Below are 18296 nucleotides of genomic sequence, written 5' to 3' on the forward strand. Positions count from 1 at the left end.
TGTCTTCCTCCTACCTTGCTTCGACACAACCAGAAATTGGGAGCACACCCAGCTCCCAAACCTGGGTAGAATACAGTTTTTGATGGTGTGAATGACCTCAAGGATTTTTTTTTACTGTGATTGTGATTTTGATGGGTTGCCAGTAGCAATAGGCAGATCAGTTTGGAACTGGGTCAGCAATCATGGGCATCATTTGAAAATGCTGAACCACCAAGTCCAACCATGGGTGTTTTTCCCCCTCAAGAGCTCTAAATTGGCTAATCATGTTGGGTGCAATTTATCATTTTCAACCTCCTCTTAACATTTCATCTATTTTTTGTCCATGTTGTGAACTGTAATCATAGCTCAGAAAGAGATATTTAAGGCTCTAAGGAGTTGTGAGCGAGCCCAAGGACACTTCAAATCCTTTATTATTTATTTTATTTCATTTTCGAGATTTATATACCACTCTTCAAAATGGAGACTAGTATATAGAAGTAATAAAACAATACAAGTGTAACCCAATAATTATCAAAGACAGTAGACCACAATAAAGATGTAAGCATTATAGTTAAAATACTCAATAAAACATCAGATTTTAGGGTAATCAGACAATGAGGCTTTTCACACAAGCGGTGTGAAGAGCCGTAAGGGGTTTGGCGGGAGAGTAGGTGAAGCCCACTCTCCCCGCACACGAGTGGCTAGCCCGCCCACACGATTTCCTGCTCCATCACAAATCCAGTAGGGGCGGTGGGGATTGGGGCCCTGCATAATTTCTTCATTCCTTAGGAACAAGGAACAGTGCAACCCGTGCTTATATGACCAAGTTTGATCTCCTCATTATCCCTGCTAGGTTTCGAACATGCCGTCAATGTCAAATTCTTGGTGCAGAACTCGACACTCAAGTTTTTGGTACAAAGTTCTGCATGAAGCAACAACCCAAACTGTAGCAAAGTATTGTTGGGAAAACGAAGGACATTTTACACCAATGATGGAATGCATCACTAATGTAATTCATAAAGGGTAAAATATTACATCATGAATATGCAAGGGATTTATAAATGACTGCATTTACAGATTGATACCTTTGGAATTTGCAAGTTACATTTAGCTATATTACAATTCACCATAAATGTCTTTCATAATAAATATTTCTCAAGTAAATTTTGGAGCACTTTTAATATTATGTTAAAAAATGCAGGGCCCTAATAAATATTTCTTGGGGCGGGGGCATGGTTATATCTTAAGCTGCAACTTGGTTTCTAGTTACAGATTTCTTGAGGGGGTGGAAGAAAAGATGGAATTTGAGAAATATTACTTAGAGAGAAAAATATACTGGATTGGTTAAAAATCCTGTGAAGCTTGCATACCTAAGGAGAGTTTTATTAAATTTAAAAAACAACAACAACCTAGCAGTGATTAGTTGCAATACCCGATGGATTGGGTTGCACCATAAGTTATTAAACCTGAAAACACATATAGCAATACACTGATAGTCTCCCAACCAAAAGAAATACACCTGGATTAAGATGACGAGTTCCATCTTTTGGTAGAATGGCTAGTGCAGAGTACTAGCTTTGGGGAAATATTGAACAACTAGCCAACCCCGCACAGAGCATCTGTGCGGTGCTTTGGGGACAGCTGTTTTCCCCTCCCTCTTCCTCCTGCCCTGGTCTCTCCTCTCTTCCCCTTTCCTTCCCCCCTCACTCTCCAGCCCTCCTCCCCTCCCATTCCTCCCCCCACACAGAGCTGTGCGGGCGGCCAAGAATGGCCCCGCCGCCACTTTTTCTCCCTCCCATCTGCCTGCTGCCACATTTCTCTCTGTCCTCCCACCGCCTCCTTCCTCTCCATCCGCCTGCCGCTGCCTTTCTCTCCAGCCGCCCGCCACTCTCTCCGTTCTCCACCCGCCGCCTTTCTCTCCGTCCTCTGCCCGCCACCTTCCTCTCCGTCCTCTGCCCGCTGCCTTCCTCTCCGTCGTCCGCCCGCTGCCTTCCTCTCTGTCCACCGGCTGCCTTCATCTCCATCCACCCGCTGCCACCTTCCTCTCCCCCCACCCCCCACCGCCTTCCTCTCCCCCCTTCGGCCGGCCGGCAGTCACTGCTGGCACTTTCTTCCCCCTCTCCTCCTCAGTCCTCACTTCAGAACTCTCACAGCCTGTCCTGAGAATTCTGCTGCCAAATCCTGGGCACACATGTCCCACTCACCCCCTCTGGCTCCAGGCCAGGGCCAGTCCTTCCCACTGCCTCCCGCCTCCCAGCCCAGACTGCAGCTGAGACAGCCCCTCCTCACAACAGCCGGGCCAACGCCCAGCCAATCAGGTGCCTCCACCGACCAAACAGAGCTCAGCCAATCAGGTGCCTCCCTCGTCGGCACACATTGTCTTGCCACATCTCCATGCTGGCTGGCTAAGAGAATTAATTATAAAGATACTTGACTCTGGCTGGATTGCACATCTGATAACAGAGGCTGGTACTCTATTAATATAGATACATATGGGTCTTGTTCTCACAGCCATAGGGGGATGAGCTGGAGGGAGAGCACACACCTACCTTGTGCCTCCCAGATGACTAGAGTCTCCTTTGGGCTCTGCAACTTGCATACCCAGAGAAACAGGGCATCAGTGATCTCCATTGCTGATATGGGGAGCTGGGGCTTCCACATATATTTATTTATTTATATTTATTTATTTATCAGTACTGGATCAATGAACGCCCCCAGACTGTGAACCTGGTCCTTCAGGGGTGGGGGTGGTGTGCAACCCCATTTATAGCAGGCTGAACATCATTCTCCCGGGCAGATGAACCACCAACCAGTAGTACTTCTATCTTGTCTTGTTTGCATCTCAACTTGTTCACCCTCATCCAATCCATTACTGCATCCAAGCACTGATTCAGGACAGTCACCACCTCACCTGCATCTGATGAAAAAGAGAGATACAGCTGAGTGTCATCCTTATACTGATGACACCTCAGACCAAATCTCCTGATGACCTCTCCCTGTGGTTTCATGTAGATGTTAAACAGCATAGAGGAAAGAATGGAACCTTGTGGAACCCCAAAGCACAACTGACAGGGGGCTGAGCAGTAATTCCCTAACACCTCCTTTTGGAAATGGGCCTCAAGGTAGGAGAGGAACCACCTCCAACCAGTTCCCCCCCCCCCCAACTTGGCCAGTCTATCCAAAAGGATATCATGGTCAATGGTATTGACAGCCACTGAGAGGTCAAAGAGAATCAACAGGGTTTCAGTCCCCCTATCTCTCTCTCTCTCTCTGCACAGGTCATCCCAGAGGGTGATCAAAGCAGTTTCTGTTCCAAAGCCAGACCTGAAGCCTGATTGAAATGGATCTAAATAATCCATTTCCTCCAAGAGTGTCTGAAGCTGGTCAGCCATGACATGCTCAAGCACCTTGCCCAGGAAGGGTATATTGGCCACAGGCCTATAGTTGTTTACATTCTCAGGGATGATAGGAGTCCCCAACGATGTAACTGAAATTTCCAGTCACACCTGCAGCTGGTTTTCTGCCTCCCCACACCCACTTATCTACATTTGCTGTCCTTGCGTTCAAATATCAGCTGTCGGGGCAAATAGCAACTTCTTGGTGGTCAAGGGAAAATGTTTACCATCACCTCCATGCTGCAGTCTCAGTGCTGGTGGCCACACCTCATAACAACTATTTATAAAAGGAAACTAAATATGGAAGGGCAAACTATTCATTTAATGTAACATGCTGCTTTGCCCAGCGTTCAAATTTGAAATGTATGGATTTCCCCATCTCCATTCCATTATCCTTCCATAATTCTACTATGCTCCTGGTTTTATTCAATAAAGTGCTGAAATTGTCCAATAGTAAACCTAGATTTCCACATGTGACCTTGAAGTCGCATGGGGAACAATTTAGAGAGGCACTTGCCATCTGGACCACAGCATGGAAGGAAGAGAAGTTATGGTGCTCCATGATGCTGCATGAGGAAGATCTTCTCCAGGACATATATAAGGTTACAGTACAAGTTACCCTTGCTAACTGGGCAAAGAGGCACCTTTTACTGTGGTGATTCTCTTTATTTAGCAGGGGGAGAGTAACTGCCCCTATCCACCCCCAGCACAGTACTTCCAGTGACTATTGCTGGTGTCTATCTTATGTTTCTTTTTAGAATGTGAGCCCTTTGGGGACAGGGTTCCATCTTATTTGTTTGTTATTTCTCTGTGTAAACCACCCTGAGCCATTTTTGGAAGGGCGGTATAGAAATCAAATTAATTATTTTTATTAATTCTTCTTCTTCTTCTTCTTCTTCTTCTGATGATGATGATGATGATGATGATGATGCAATATGTCCTGTGGAGCAATAGTTGTGCTGCGATCTTGGGGCTCAGTCTTGTGGAATGAGTGTTGTGCAAGTTGTCAAGAACTTCTGATGCACAAGGAATAAACATACCTTGCTTTGTGGAACATATCCTTAACCTTGCACAACAGCATTTATGCTAGTGCAACACTAGTCTGGAAATGAAAGTTCTTGATGTAGCTGAACTCAGCTGTGCAATGGCTTTGTGGAATTGCAGTGTCCTTCTGTAAACGCACCATTGGTCAGGAGGTTGGCCAGTGTATTTAAGAGGACACCTGCCATGTATATTTTAAATATATATAGACACACAGACAAATACAGGAGGACCTCATTATTCACGGGGGTTCCATTCTGAGCTAGGACCACAAATGCCAAAGCCATGAATACCGAGGCACTGAGGCAATGGAAATCCGGGGGTTATCTTCCCGGTGCCTGGTGGGGGGGACCCAAATGCCAAAAAACCCTTCTCAAATGCTAAAATAAAGGGCCCTACCATTCCCTCTTGTCCTTCTACAGTCCAGAGATCCCCCCCGCAAGGCCCAAAGTCCCAATTTTTCTATGAAAAATTGCAAGGAAAAAGGAGTTTTTAAAAATCGAAATGAATCACAAAATGGCTCCTCGTCACAAAATGGTGGCTGGAGATGACCTCTGAGGTCACCTCCAATCCACAGATATGCAGATTTAATCCCTTTTAAACCTTTCTTTTAACCTGCATATACCAAGGTTGGGTGTCTATTACCCAACCACGGATACGTGAATCCACAGATGATGGATCTGAAGATATTGAGGTTCTACTGTAATTTAATATATATGCTGCCTGGTTAATTGGAGCAGACTTTTTAGTCAATCAAAACATTTTTGATTGATGAATCAAGCCATTTAATTGATTTAAGGTTGCCCTAGGGATTATTATAGCTCATAAATAAATAAGCAAGGAAATCATAGTCTGAATGGTATGCTAGTGGCAAACTACTAGTGCAGATGCAATGACAACATTTTAATGATGTGCTGTATCTTCACACAGCATGAGTCCATAGAGTGTGTCAAGAATGCAAAACATAGATTATTTCTGGAAAGTCAGTTTTGACACGCAGAGTGTATTTGTCTTAATTATCACTAACGTACTTGAGAAGTATGGAGGTAAGAGGCAGATTGACACTGATCCCTCTCAAAATGGCTAGCAATGTGAGGAAACGCCAGGAGATTTGCCGAACAGCCCTCAGTTGTCCTCCTGTTAAGAGACAATTTGCATTCAGAAAAGGGAAGCAAGTTCATCTAATTATGGTATGCATATGAAATAAGAAAACAAAAATTTGCCTGGTAATCTTCACATTGCATGTAAAAATGTACATTGTATTCAACTTGATCTTTCTTTGGTAGGGAGGGCAGACATTCAGCTTACTTTGTAAATATTTTTTTAATCAATGCTGATTATTTTCAACAAAGAAAAGTGACACACACAAACTGAAAATCTTATTCACCTTGCCTTAGCTTTTCCTGAAGATTAGTGGGTGACAGTGAACTCGGTGCTTTAGACCTGCATCCTTTTCTTGCTTGCTAATGCAGGTGGTAGCCTGATTGACAGACTACAGGACATGAGTTAGATGGTGGAGAGTTCTTCCTTCAATTACTTACTTTGTCTCACAGTCCATCATTGCAACTGTTACAGCTAAAGCGAGGGATTTGTCCAGGCCTGGTACTCCATATTTTTAAATTATCCTCTCTAGGGGGCTTCTCCATGGTGGTGGTGGTGTGTCTGTGGAGGTCCCCCCTCCCCTACCGTCCTTCCTTTTTTGTAAAAATTGCCTAGTTCGGGCTTCTTAAGCCCTTTCTGGTCCTGTCCCCGAGTGCAGCAGCCATTTTGGAGGCTGCCATGTCTGCACATAGGACCCTATGTGGCCTGGGTCATGACCTGGCCATGCAGGGTCCCACTGTGCAGGAGTGGTGGCCTCCAAAATGGCCACCATGCCAGAGAATAGGCCCAGAAAGGGCTGAAGGTGCCCAAACCAGGGAATTTTTACAAAAAGGAAGGCCAGCGGGGGAAAGGGGGACTTCTGTGGACCCCCCTAGCTACCTTGGTGAAGACCCCTGGAAGGGGTAAGTTAAAACAAAGGGGGAAAAATTAAAATTGTTCAACGAACCCTCAAATTGCAGGGTGGTGGTGTTTGTTTGGGGTTGAGCTGAACCAGGCGTGGTTCAGCTTGATCCTGACCCTTTGAACTGAACTGGTCCAATATCATACCAGTTTTTATTCGAACCTGTTTGCACATCCCTACCATGCTCAACCCCACACCTCTCTTGCCACGCAGCAATAGAGGAACAGGAAGGTGGGGAAAGGGTTTTTATCACTTTCCATACCTGTGACTCCTCCTTTTCAAGCTTCCTAGTTACTTAGGAAAATGGAGGAGGATGGAAATGATGACCAGGTTGAGTGAGGATTTGGGCCGAGAAGGCCCTCACCATACTAGGCTGCCACTGCTGCAGCAACATGGCATTACATGGCACACATCCTCATGTATGCTCCAATTAACAATCCAGTTGCCAAAGTCGTCTTAGCAGCATTCTCCCACAAACAGCACATCTAGTATTATTAAGCATTCAATGCCTTTCAATACCCTCATTCAATACCTTTCTTGTTCCTTTGGTTCAGTCTGCCCTGCATTCCACTCTTCTTCCATTTTTATGAGGATGTCTAGGAGAGACTAGGAGGATGTCTAAAATTAATTCTAGAATGGGGACATCCTTCGTTTGCAGTAGCTTCCAGTTCCTTCCGCTCATTTGCATCTTCTCCCCCAGCATTATTATTAGCCCACTAGTATTTTTAAGCCCATTATAATAACGGGCGCTAGCTTTCCCTCCCCCCCCCTTTTTTGTGTGTGTTTCTTTTTGTCCCTTCGGGGGTTTTTTTCACTCCCCTCGTCTCTCTCTCTCTCTTTGTGGTTTTTGCTCACTGTCTCTGGATCTATGTTTTCCTGCACCCTCCCCCCCCTCCTCTCTCTTGTCTTGTCTGCTCTCCTTTTTGCCCCTGTTTCTTTGACTTTTTGCCCCTGTTTACTTTCCTCTCCTTTGCCCCTTTCCTCTCCCTTGCCCCTTTTTTACTCTCTCTGTTTTGTTTTCTTGTTCTTCGTCTCCCTTATTTTGTTGTTACATACGTATGAGGCTATGAGGCTATGTTTTGTGTAATAAGTATTATTTATTTTTCTTGGTTTCCCCCCCTCCGCCATTATAGTATTTCTTTATACACCACATTCTTGGTGAATATTTGTTCTGAGTCTGGTATTAGTCTTCCTTGTTCTGGCCCTTCCAGCACCCTGACCACGACGTCTTTAAAACTTTGCACTCTTGATAACGCGACATATAATTGTCCGTGGCTGAACACGGGTTCAGGCAGATAGATTCCGACCTTTTCCAGGGTTTGTCCTTGTGACTTGTTGATTGTCATTGCGAATGCTAATTTCACTGGGTATTGTCGTCTTCTTAAGGTGAATGGCAGGTCCGTGCATGTTGGTGCCAAATCTATTCTTGGGATGAAGACCATGTCTCCCTGTGCTGATCCTGTAATTACTTCTGCTAGTATGATATTTTTTTCCAGGTGTGTGACAATCAGGCGGGTTCCATTGCATAAGCCTTTTTTTGTGTTCAGGTTTCTTAGAAGCATTATGATTGCGCCTTCTTTCAGGGTGAGTGTATGTTTTGGCATTCCTGCAGGTGTTTGGTCATGTAGGAATTCTGCTGGGTAGTTTTTGGCATCTTCCTCAGTGGTGTCATCTATGGAATCTGAGCTGAGATAAGTTATTGGTTCACCCTCTAACATGCGGAGCACCTGGTCGTTGATGCTGTCTACATCACTGTTTTTTTGGGCAAAGGATGGATCTTTTTGCTATGTCGTGGATGTTCCGCACTTGTATTTTTTCTCCGAAAATTTCTTTCACGATATCTGTTCTGCATATGATGCTTGATGGGATCTCAATGATGTTTTCTTGTAATCCCTCAATGTGTGGTGTCTCTCCATTGCCTACTGTGATTAGCCACTTACTGAATTCTGGGTCTTTTGATCTTATATTGTTGTGAAGTCTCAGGATCTTGAATGTGTTCCACAGTGTATTGTTTTTTATGCAGGCCTCTACAATATGGGTTTGGGTCCCATGCGGTACTACGGGAAGTGTCTGTCGGAAATCTCCTCCAAGTAAAAAAAGCTTACCACCCATGGGTTTGTTGTTCTCCATGATTTCCTTCATCAGTTTGTCTACTGTTGTTATTGCTTGAGTGGGTGCCATCGTTGACTCATCCCAAATGATTATTCTGGCTTTTTTGATGTTGTTTGCATCTTGGGAATTGAGGCGCATGTTAGACACGGAGTTTTCCAGTATTGGTACTGGCAGTTTGAATTGTGAGTGATATGTTCTGCCTCCTTGTAGAAGGTTGGCTGCTATCCCTGTGGAGGCTACAGGGAGCGCGAGTTCATTCTGGCCACGAATTGTGTTGAGGATGGTTTTGTATAAGTATGTCTTTCCACTGCCTCCTGGTCCATCCAAAAAAAAGCAGCGGTGTTCAAGCTCATTGTTTTGGCTAGCTGTTAAAATTTCTTCCATGGCTGCTCTTTGGTCATCATTGAAGGTTGTTGACATATGTTTTGCTGTTTGGTTTTCATAGGCTTGGTCGTATGTTTCTGTAAGGTGCTCGGTATTATGCTTGTTGTATGTCAGGCTGTAGTCTGTGCATCTCTTTCCATGGAGTGTTAAAATTTTTCCAATTTCCTGCAGGGCGAGGTCACGGCAGACTGTGCATTCTTTATTGTGTTGTAGATGTTTATGGGCATAATCCTCGATGAGGTAGTCTTCATATTTTGTAAATAGCTCCTGCATGTTTTGGAGGGATGCAAAGACACAGATGTAGGCGAAGAGTTCTCTGATTTGCGTGGGCATGTTGTACTGTGCTGCGTCTTCAAGTGTGCTGTCCCACACTGTTTCATCGTTTATGAGTCCTCTTGCTTTTGCTGCTTCTTGGAAAGTTGGGTATTCTTTTCCATCCACGCTTCTGAGGTTTCCATAGGATGTTGCTCCTGACACATGCAGCAGTAGGAGGCGCAGGCAATAGCGCTCCTGGTCTGTTTGTAAATTTGCAGAATACATTCTGCCAATCATTTTTTCTGCCCCACGCTGTCTAATTTTCCATGTGCTGTTTGCTTTGTCAAAGACATAATATACTGGGATGTCTGTGTATAATATGTGTCTTGCCTTCTCATCTTGCTGGTTTAATTTGAACCATGCTGTCAGTTGTGTTTCACGGCTTGCTGCTCTGTCGGTTGCTGCGCCAATGTCTTCTGGGTTGAAAATTACTGCTTGTTCGTCTGGGAGATGCACTGGCAGTCTTTGTACTGTATGGGATTGGTAATGCATCTCGAATCCATTTAGTCGCCATGCTGCCTCTGGCGTGCTGACATACCTTGCATCCATGTAGGTTGTGATCTCATCATGGTTCAAAGTGTCTGGTTCTAGGATTTCCACTTTTGCGCAATCATGGCCTTTGTATACATATTTGAATAGGTATTTGACACTTCTGACTGATGCACAGACTTCGACATTGATGTGGCAGTTATACCTTAGGGTCAGAAATGGATTATAGGGCACAACCCATCTGTTATCTATTGGTTTTCCTCTCTGTGTTTTGCTGTTTCCAGAGTTTCTTCTTCTGTATTTGGGGTATCCATTGATGTTTGCAATAGTCTGGTCTTGGTACTCTTTTGGGAATTCTTTTGTACATTTTTCATTCGACATACATGGCGAATGTCGATTGTGAGTACCACATGGACCGTGGATCATATGCTTTGTTACTATTGCATGCAGACGTGGTGTTGTTTCAATGTTCGGGATTTCTGCAGATACTATGTTATCGATGGATGTTTCAGTCTTTGGCTTATAGTGTTCAGTTAGGATGAGCAATATGTGGGCATGTGGCAAGCCTCTTTTTTGGAACTCTATGACATATACAATGGCTGTTGGTGGGCCAAATATATGGTTTTTGCAGATGCCTTCAATTAGGGATCTAAGTTTCAGGTGAAAGACTCTTGCCACTATATCTGGTCTTGCTGCAGCATTTTGGCCCTGTTCTAGGTTGTCTTCTATTTCATTCCACTTTGGGTTGCATGTCATTGTAATGAAGAGGTCTGGTTTTCCGTATTTTCTGACAATAGCCATGGCATCCTGATAGTTCTGTAGCATATTTCTGGGGCTACCTGCAAATGAGGACGGCAAAATAAATGTCTTTCCTGGGAGTTGGCCTGTTGTATTGGCTGTTTCGTTTAAGTGGTCCATCAATCCTGAGTATTTTTCAACTCGCAATTTTGGTTGATTGTGTCGGATGAAATTGAGTCTATTGGCCTCTGTTTTTACATATGCATCAACCATGTATTGCTGCGTTAGGCGGCCTGCATTTAGGAAGGCGTTAAAGTTGTCTCTGATGGATAAACGGTGGCCATAGTACTGCATCTGGGTGACTCGTACTCTCGGTGAACATGGTTGCTTTGATAAATTCTTTAAGGCTTGTGGCCTCAGTTGTAAAGGTATGTCTATCCCCCAGCTTTGTTCTCCATTGGGGAATAGTAATGGGTATACCATGGGTTCTAGGTTGGGATCGAGGACACTTATTCTTTGTGTAATGTTATGGTCTGGGTTGCCTGCTCTAGGTTTACAGTGAATTAGTAGGTCTCTTTCCAGTGGTGGCTCTCCGTCATTGTTTTTGAATATAAATGCGACCTCATTATGCTGGGGTGCATTGTAACGTCTTTGGTCATTTTCTCGGTCTTGGACCATGGTCATGGTTACTTCCCTAAGTGCTTCGCCTGTCTGTTCTGCGTCCTCTTGGCACTCTGTTTCTACTTGGTGTAGCATCTTGCAAGCCTCAGCAAAGGGATTGTTTTTTGCAAAATGTGTACTTAGAGCTTGCATAAGTTGTGGGTTGATTTTTGTGTTGGATTTATTATGTAATCTTCTTTCTGCGGCCTCTGTGGGGTCTAAGATGTATAGTTGCGCATATTGTCTGTCTTGGCCCTGCTGTGGGTGCAGTGTGCCTGCTCGGTGGCAAATTGTGCCGTGTATTCGGAAGCAGTACGGCCCGTGGCCTGGTGGTGGCACTATGTTTGCTCCCATGGAGGCAAATGCTAGTGCACTGTTTATAGATCGGACATTCTCCATGAAGTTCTTGCTGTTTTCATGTTGTCCCGTCATCAGGTGCTGGATGAGCGGGTCGGTTTTAATAGGGGCAAGGGTCACTTTTCCCTTTGAGCAGCACTGTGTGAATTTCCGGTCTGTGGGTCTTTTTCCTTTGAAATGTTTTGCATTGCAGAATTCACATCTCTGGTCTAAATGTCCACATGTGTGTGGTTGGATGTTGTCTTCCGGGATGTTTGCTGTGTTGTTTATTGGTTTTGTTGTGTTTATTGCTGCACATATCAGTTGTTGTTGTTGTTGTTTATGTTGGCTTGGGGCTTTTATTTCTTTTCTCTGTTTTTTTTTTTTCTGTCTGCGTCTTGTTTGCGTTGTAATTGTTGCTCCTCTGGAGTCTGGCTTGCTCTCTTTTCTCTTCGTCTTTGAACATTTCTTTGATGTTCTTTTTTTTTCTCCTCCATGGTTTTATGTGCTCTTCTTTGTTTCTCTCCTGAGTTTTTTTTATTTTTCAGCTGTTCTTGGTGTTCTGCTGTCTCCCTCTCTCTTTGTTGTGTGTCTATGATTTCATGTTTCCGTCTTTTGGGTTTGGGTTCTTGGTCCTCTCTCTGTGTTATGTCAGTGTTTGTGTTCTGCTCTAAATTTGGACATGTGTGTGTGGCAATGTTGTTTTTAGTTTTTATTGTTATGTCATTTGGAGATGTTGTTGTGTTGGGGTGCACTGTCCTGGTCCCCTTTTTTCAGGTTTGTTTTTTGACGTTCTAATTGTTGCTCTGCAGCAGTCTTTTGCCTTTTTCTTGCTCTTTCTGCTTCTGCGTATTGCTTTTGCTTTAGTTTTCGTTCCTCTGGACTCTGCTCTTCTCTTCTTTCTCTGTGTCTTGCCTTGGCTCTGTCCTTTCTTTTTTGAATCTCCTCATTTGATCTTGTTGCGCATTTTTGTTTTTCTCTTGTGGCCTTATTTTTTCTATGCTGCATCTGCTGCGCTATTATTTCTTCCTCTATTGTTTGGTTGGCTCTGGTTTGTTTTGGTTCTTGTGGTTTGACATGTTTGTCCTGTTTCTGGTTTTTGTTGGCCATATTTGTTCTTTTTTGCTGGATTTTGTGTATTTTATATTTGGCTTATGTGTAAATTTTCTTTCTGGGTTCTGTAATGCTTCTGCAAGATTTTATTTTATTTTATTTTATTTTATTTGCTACTTCCTTGGCTGCTGCTTTAGGCTGGTTTTTTTTTTTTAATAGGGTGGTTTTCCCTTCAGAGTTTTTTCTTGGTGTACTCAGCACAGCAGTGTCAATTTCTTTCTGTTTGGTTTTGGGGTTTTTTTTTTGTTTTTTTTATATATATAATTGTTTACTTTGTTAGTGGCTTGCCGGTAGGCAGAGTCAGTCAGGATGTTGGGGGTGGTCTGTATATGCTATCTCTTGCCTCACCTGAGTGTGTCAAGACTGCCTTTTTCTCAGTCTTGGCAGCTTTGAGGTATTTTGGTGGAGTAGGGCTATTTGCAAGAGTTTGCAGCTCTTTCTCTTCTCTCTGCTATGTTGCTCATCTGCTGTGTGCTTATAGCACTGTAGGAGTGATCTGTTGGCGACCGTTACTCTGACAGTCGGTGGGTGCGCGTGTAAATAACGGGTTTCCCCCCCTCCCTGGCTGTGGGTGGGGGACTGGCTTTGATTGGTTTGTTTTTATTGGGCGGGGGATGTGGGGACCGCCAGTGGCCGCTGCTCTATTTAGTGTATATCTTTTGCGTTGTGTTGTATGTGTGTAGGGTATTGTGCTTTGTGTCACTATTTGTTTTGATTTGATTTATTGGGGTTGTGGTGTAGTGCTTGATGTAACTTTATTTATTTATTTTTTGGTTCCCGGAGCTGTTCGTGAAGAGGAAGTGAGGAGCTTGTGAAAAGAGTTCCTCTCTATGAGTTGCTGCTGCCCAGTCTGTTGCAATGGATGTGAATGACGCAATAGGCGTCCTTCGTGTCCATACCGGCAGTCTAGGCAGAGGCTTACCACAGGGAGGAGCTCTTTCTGTAAGCTCTTCCCTTCTTCTTGGAGGTTGTCTGTTTGTTTGCTCGGTGCAGTGGGTAAGTTGGGTTTCGGCAGCTGGTTGGGCGGGAGGGCGATAGGCGGGGGCGATGCAGTTTGCAAGGGGTTTTTGATCCTTAACCTGTGGGGGGGGAAGCGGGGGAGTTGATTTTCGGCACCTTGGAGGACGAGTGTGCGAGGACTATTCCTCTGGTGCATCTTGTTTTGTTTAGCGTGGCAGGTCTCATTGGCGGCTTCGCCGCCCTCTCGCCCGGCTTCCCCGCTCTTCTTCTGTTAATTGGCCGCCTTCCCCATCCTCCTTTTTGTTTTGTTCGGCTTCCCCGTCCTTATTTTTGGTTTTTCCCCGTCGCCATTGCTCCTGGCGTATTTGGGGCGCCTGCCTCTGGCCGTCTCGGTGTTGCCCGGATTTCCCGTCCTACTCATTGTTTATGCCCTGCCGCCATTGCTCCAGGCGTTTACGGGGTGGCCGTCTCTGGCCGTTTGGCGTTGTTTCGGCCGTGCTGTTAGTGGCCGAGGCGGCGGCAGAGCTCCCCTCCACAGAACACCAGGCTTGGTGCTCCCCTCCGCCGCTCACCCGGCTTCTTCTGGGCGGCCGTTTTTTGGGCGTCCAAGATGTCCGCCGGGTGCTGGCGGTCGTGTCTCCCTTGCCCTGTTCTGGGCCTGCGCTTCGCGCAGGCGCAGAACAGGGCAGGGAGGCACGAACACACGCTTGGTGCCCGTCCACGGACGGACACCAAGCCTTTTATTAGAGAGGATGTCTTTTTATATTGTGTTTCTTCTTGAAGAAATCCTTGGACAATTAGTCTTAACAAAAAATGCACATTAGGGGTGTGTGTGTGTGTGTGTGTGTGTGTGTGTGTGTGTGTTCATTTGTATGTGTGTCTATATACAGGTATGTAAGAGAGGGAGAGTGTGATGAGGGGATTTGATGTGTATTTACTAAGGTTTCTTTAAAGTTTTTACTTTCTAATTTCTCAACAGGCTCTTGTTACACTACCACCATATGGTCTCTATATAATCAGAACTTTCTTTATAGGGGTCTTCAGGTTTGGTAATGCAGTGATGTAGGTGTGGAGGTACAGACAAAGACATGTTCCTTTTATTTTTCAGAAAAAAATAAAGATTTATTAATTTACAGATTCTGAGGTTTTCTTGTTTCACTACTTAATAAGTCAGCTAGTTCTCTTGCTTGGTTTCTTTGATAGTATAATTTACTTTCAGTTCCTTCTGGTATAGACACTTCTATGGATCTTGTTTTACACTCCCCCCCCCCGCCCCCAGAGCTCATATATTAGAATTACATCTATGTTTATTTTTATGTAACCTTCCCTGGTTCTCCTTAAACCAGACTTCTCCCTGGCTGCATCTCAGACACACACTCTCTGGCCTCATTTACACATAACACGAATCTAGAGGTGGAGGGATCTCCAGTTTCAAAAAATGTTTGTCCAAATGTGCGCAGCTGCAGTTTTGTCAAAAAATTGACCCGAGGTTCCCCTTCCGGACTGCAGAGAGGGAGCTCTACTGAACATCCAAATTTGGACAGGGGAGCAGGGGGAGCAGTACCACATGTCTATTGGACCATTGATTCTGTGTTACATCCAGAGGCAGCCATTATGTCTTCACAGTACACCTGCCAGGTACAAATACCATTTTCATGAGTCCTGGATTTATAACAAGTTCATTTCCAAGGAACCTCTTTAAACCCCTATTCCTCTTTAAACTTATTTCACTCACAACCCAACCCGATTCTTGTTACCTCCAGCCCCCTTACTAGCCTGTCTGACAGATGCTTTCACTCTGTGAAGCTTCAGCTCCAACTGACATTTTCTAGCTGAATTCCAACTGTTCTGACTGCTCTCCCCACTAGAGGTTTCCCAGACTCAGCTGCAGGACTTGTCCCTGCCAACTAGACTTAGGCCACATTTGCACATAATGTGAAACTGGAGGTTGCCGAAACCGCAGTTAATTATTCAAACTGTGAATTGCATAACAAACGTTCATCCAACCACAGTCCAGCAACATCCATTTTCAAGGCAGGAGAGCCCCTCTTCCTGGTCTGCTGAGCCTGCATCCCAGCAAGCTCTGTAGTGCTTGCATCACCAGACTGTGGGGAAGCCATCAGAACATCTCCAGGGTGGCAGCCATTGGCCATGATCTTAAAGGGGGTGTGCCGAGCACAATCATGCCTTTTCAGTATGGTCTGCCCACCCTTTGCAGGGGAAAGGCATTTAAATCCCTCTAAATGCCATGTCATGCAAGCCCTTCTTCCGCTAGCGATTGCACCGCCACCCTTAAAATAAAACTGTCCCAAAATAAAACTGTCTTGTACAAACACAATTTCTTGTGGGGGGCACTATTTTTCTGTTGCTGGAAATTGGGCCTCCCCTCTCCCCTGATTCCCTGCAGCAGCAGATATGCATACAGTCAACAAAGGTTCGAACCCAGGAAATTTGAATGAGAGTAAAGTTCTGTCCCAATGGACAGCATCAGAATCTCCTTGGGGTGTGTAGAAGGCTTCCCTGGAGAGGAGGGGCCAGAGTGTGGTTTGGTCTCCCCGCTCTGCCAGGGTGAGGTATTGCAAGAGCATCCTTGGTCAGAGTGGGCCAGATACCAGATTCTTTTGCCCTCCCTCATATACATATCCCCTACTAGGAAGTCATCATGTTCCCTTCCCTTTCTTAACAGGCAACAAAAGCAAAAAAGAAAAAAGATGGACATGTTCAAATGGGCAGATGGGCTAGCAGAGGGCATGCTTTGACTGCTTCTTCACAGCAGTTGCCAAGACAGGGAGAGCTGTTGCCAGGGTACCCATCCCCCAGCTTGCTTTTATAGAGCAACCTGGCTGGGCGGCACCCACTGTCTGGCCCACATGCGTGTCTCCATAGTCTGACAATCTCATGCAAGAGTGGTCCGTGGGAAAAGAGATGTCATTGCAACTTATTAGTGATTCAGCCGAACACCCCCCAGACGGTTCTTCCCATGAGTTGTGAAGGGGTATACTCATGGCCTTACACTCTCAGGAGTGAGCGGTCCTCTCAGGATCAGCATCCATCATCATCACAAAGGAACCACTCTCTTTACTGGAGGCAATGCTGGTCCTGCTGACTGGCCCTTCTTATGTGTAAGCCTAGGGGCTGCACACGTTCCCCCAAGGGGAAAGGGCTAGCTCCCTTCTTCCCTAACATCATTGGGCCAAAACATAGAGCAGAGTCATTCAAAAATTCCTGGTTGTGGCTTCCCTTTAAATCCAGCCCCTGGTATCACTCTGGGATGTTGCCATCCCAGTGCTCTAATGAGATTGTCCTGTTTATGTTGCCACCTCGAGGGCATGTGCTTGTGAGCATATATCTTTATTGCTTCATTTTTGAAGAGCAAAGCACATAGTGCCCATCTTGCCACCCCGTCCCCTTTCTCTCCTGATTGCCAGGAGGGAGGAACAAGGGACAGAGTAGGAAGATGGCATGCCCCTGTGTGACTTTGCCATTTGATAGCTGACAAGGTAGTGTCCCTGTTGCCAGGCAACTGCTTTGTTGAATCAGAGACAGGGGGGTCAGGCCAAGTGCTCGAAGAAGTGGCCAGCGAGAAGCGATGAAGGCATGGAGCAGGTGCATTCCCAGGCAGATCTGTGCCACCGTCTCTATGATTATGGTTCCAGAAACTGCATGAAACCTCCGTTACGGTGGGCTACACCAGGCTAAGGGGAGGGCTACAATAGCAGGCTAGCTGCTTGTAAGCCACCGGGCTTGCCTGCAAGCCCAATGGTTTACATGATCGGAAAAGTCGGGCTAAGCTCTCCTAGCCCAATTTTTTCTGATCGTGAGAAAAGCCTCAGGCTCTTCTCATGATCTGTGAGAAGAGCCATGAGGGGGTTAGCGGGGAGAGCGAGCTTAGCCCGCTCTCCCCGCACATGAGCAGGGCAGCAGCCCTGGGTGGCCGGATTGGCCGCCCACACAACTGCTGGCTCCATGATGGAGCTGGCGGGGCCTGGCGGGATTGGGGGCAGCATGGCCCCCGGAAGCTTCAGCATGCCCTGAGCAAGTGCAAAGGGCATGCTGGGGAGACAGCAACACACAAGTAAAATAAACCAGGTTTAAGGGCAGGGGTACTTTAGTGGGTTACCCGTTGAAGAACCACCAGGCTCGCAGCCGATCCCAGTGGTTCACACCATGGGAGAAAATCGGGCTAGCCTCCCCATCGTGTGAATAGTCTCAGAATGTGGCTGTTTGTGTATGAGTTTGTGTTTTTCACAACTGGCTAGCCCCAATCATATGGTCAATATAGCTTTCATAGATTTCTATTTCTATTTTTTATTTTTGGCCTTTGTAAAGGAAAGGCTTGCAAACATGCAACAGAACATACAAAAACGAGACCATGAGTAGTGTATTGGGACCTGCTAGGTGCATTGTAGGATATCTGGCAGCCTGGCTTCCTCCCCGCCCCAATCACCAATCACATTGCCACCATGCCACTCATTTGGGAGCATGGACAGTGGAGTCCTGTTCAGGCCCTGATCACCTGGGAGAAGGCAGGTAGGCTCCTGCCCTCCTCCCACACTGACCTCTGTGTGTTCGTGAGAATGACCTTATTGTTTAGTAAAGGGGCAAATTCATGCTCGCGACCACAAGACCAGTTCTCCTCCCCATATTATCTATTTTGCTAATTTTGAGTCGAAATAAAACTATCCCTAGCTTCTGGAGTTTAACGGTGTTCCATTTCTTCAGTATGTATCCTGGGTTGAATTTTCAGTCAGTAATAGTAAGAATTCACCGTA

General features: G+C 45.5%; 1 long non-coding RNA gene across 1 annotated transcript; it reads right to left on the bottom strand.

Moving 5' to 3' along the window:
* Positions 1-2074: 2074 nt before the first annotated feature.
* LOC128350447 (uncharacterized) lies at positions 2075-7111 on the bottom strand. Its single transcript, XR_008319329.1, has 3 exons — positions 6950-7111; positions 5447-5552; positions 2075-2896 (listed from the first exon to the last, which is right to left on the bottom strand). It is a non-coding gene; the product is annotated as an uncharacterized LOC128350447 (long non-coding RNA).
* Between the last annotated feature and the right edge of the window lie 11185 nt (positions 7112-18296).

Source organism: Hemicordylus capensis, chromosome 3, assembly GCF_027244095.1.
Source record: "Hemicordylus capensis ecotype Gifberg chromosome 3, rHemCap1.1.pri, whole genome shotgun sequence".
Lineage (NCBI taxonomy): Eukaryota > Metazoa > Chordata > Lepidosauria > Squamata > Cordylidae > Hemicordylus > Hemicordylus capensis.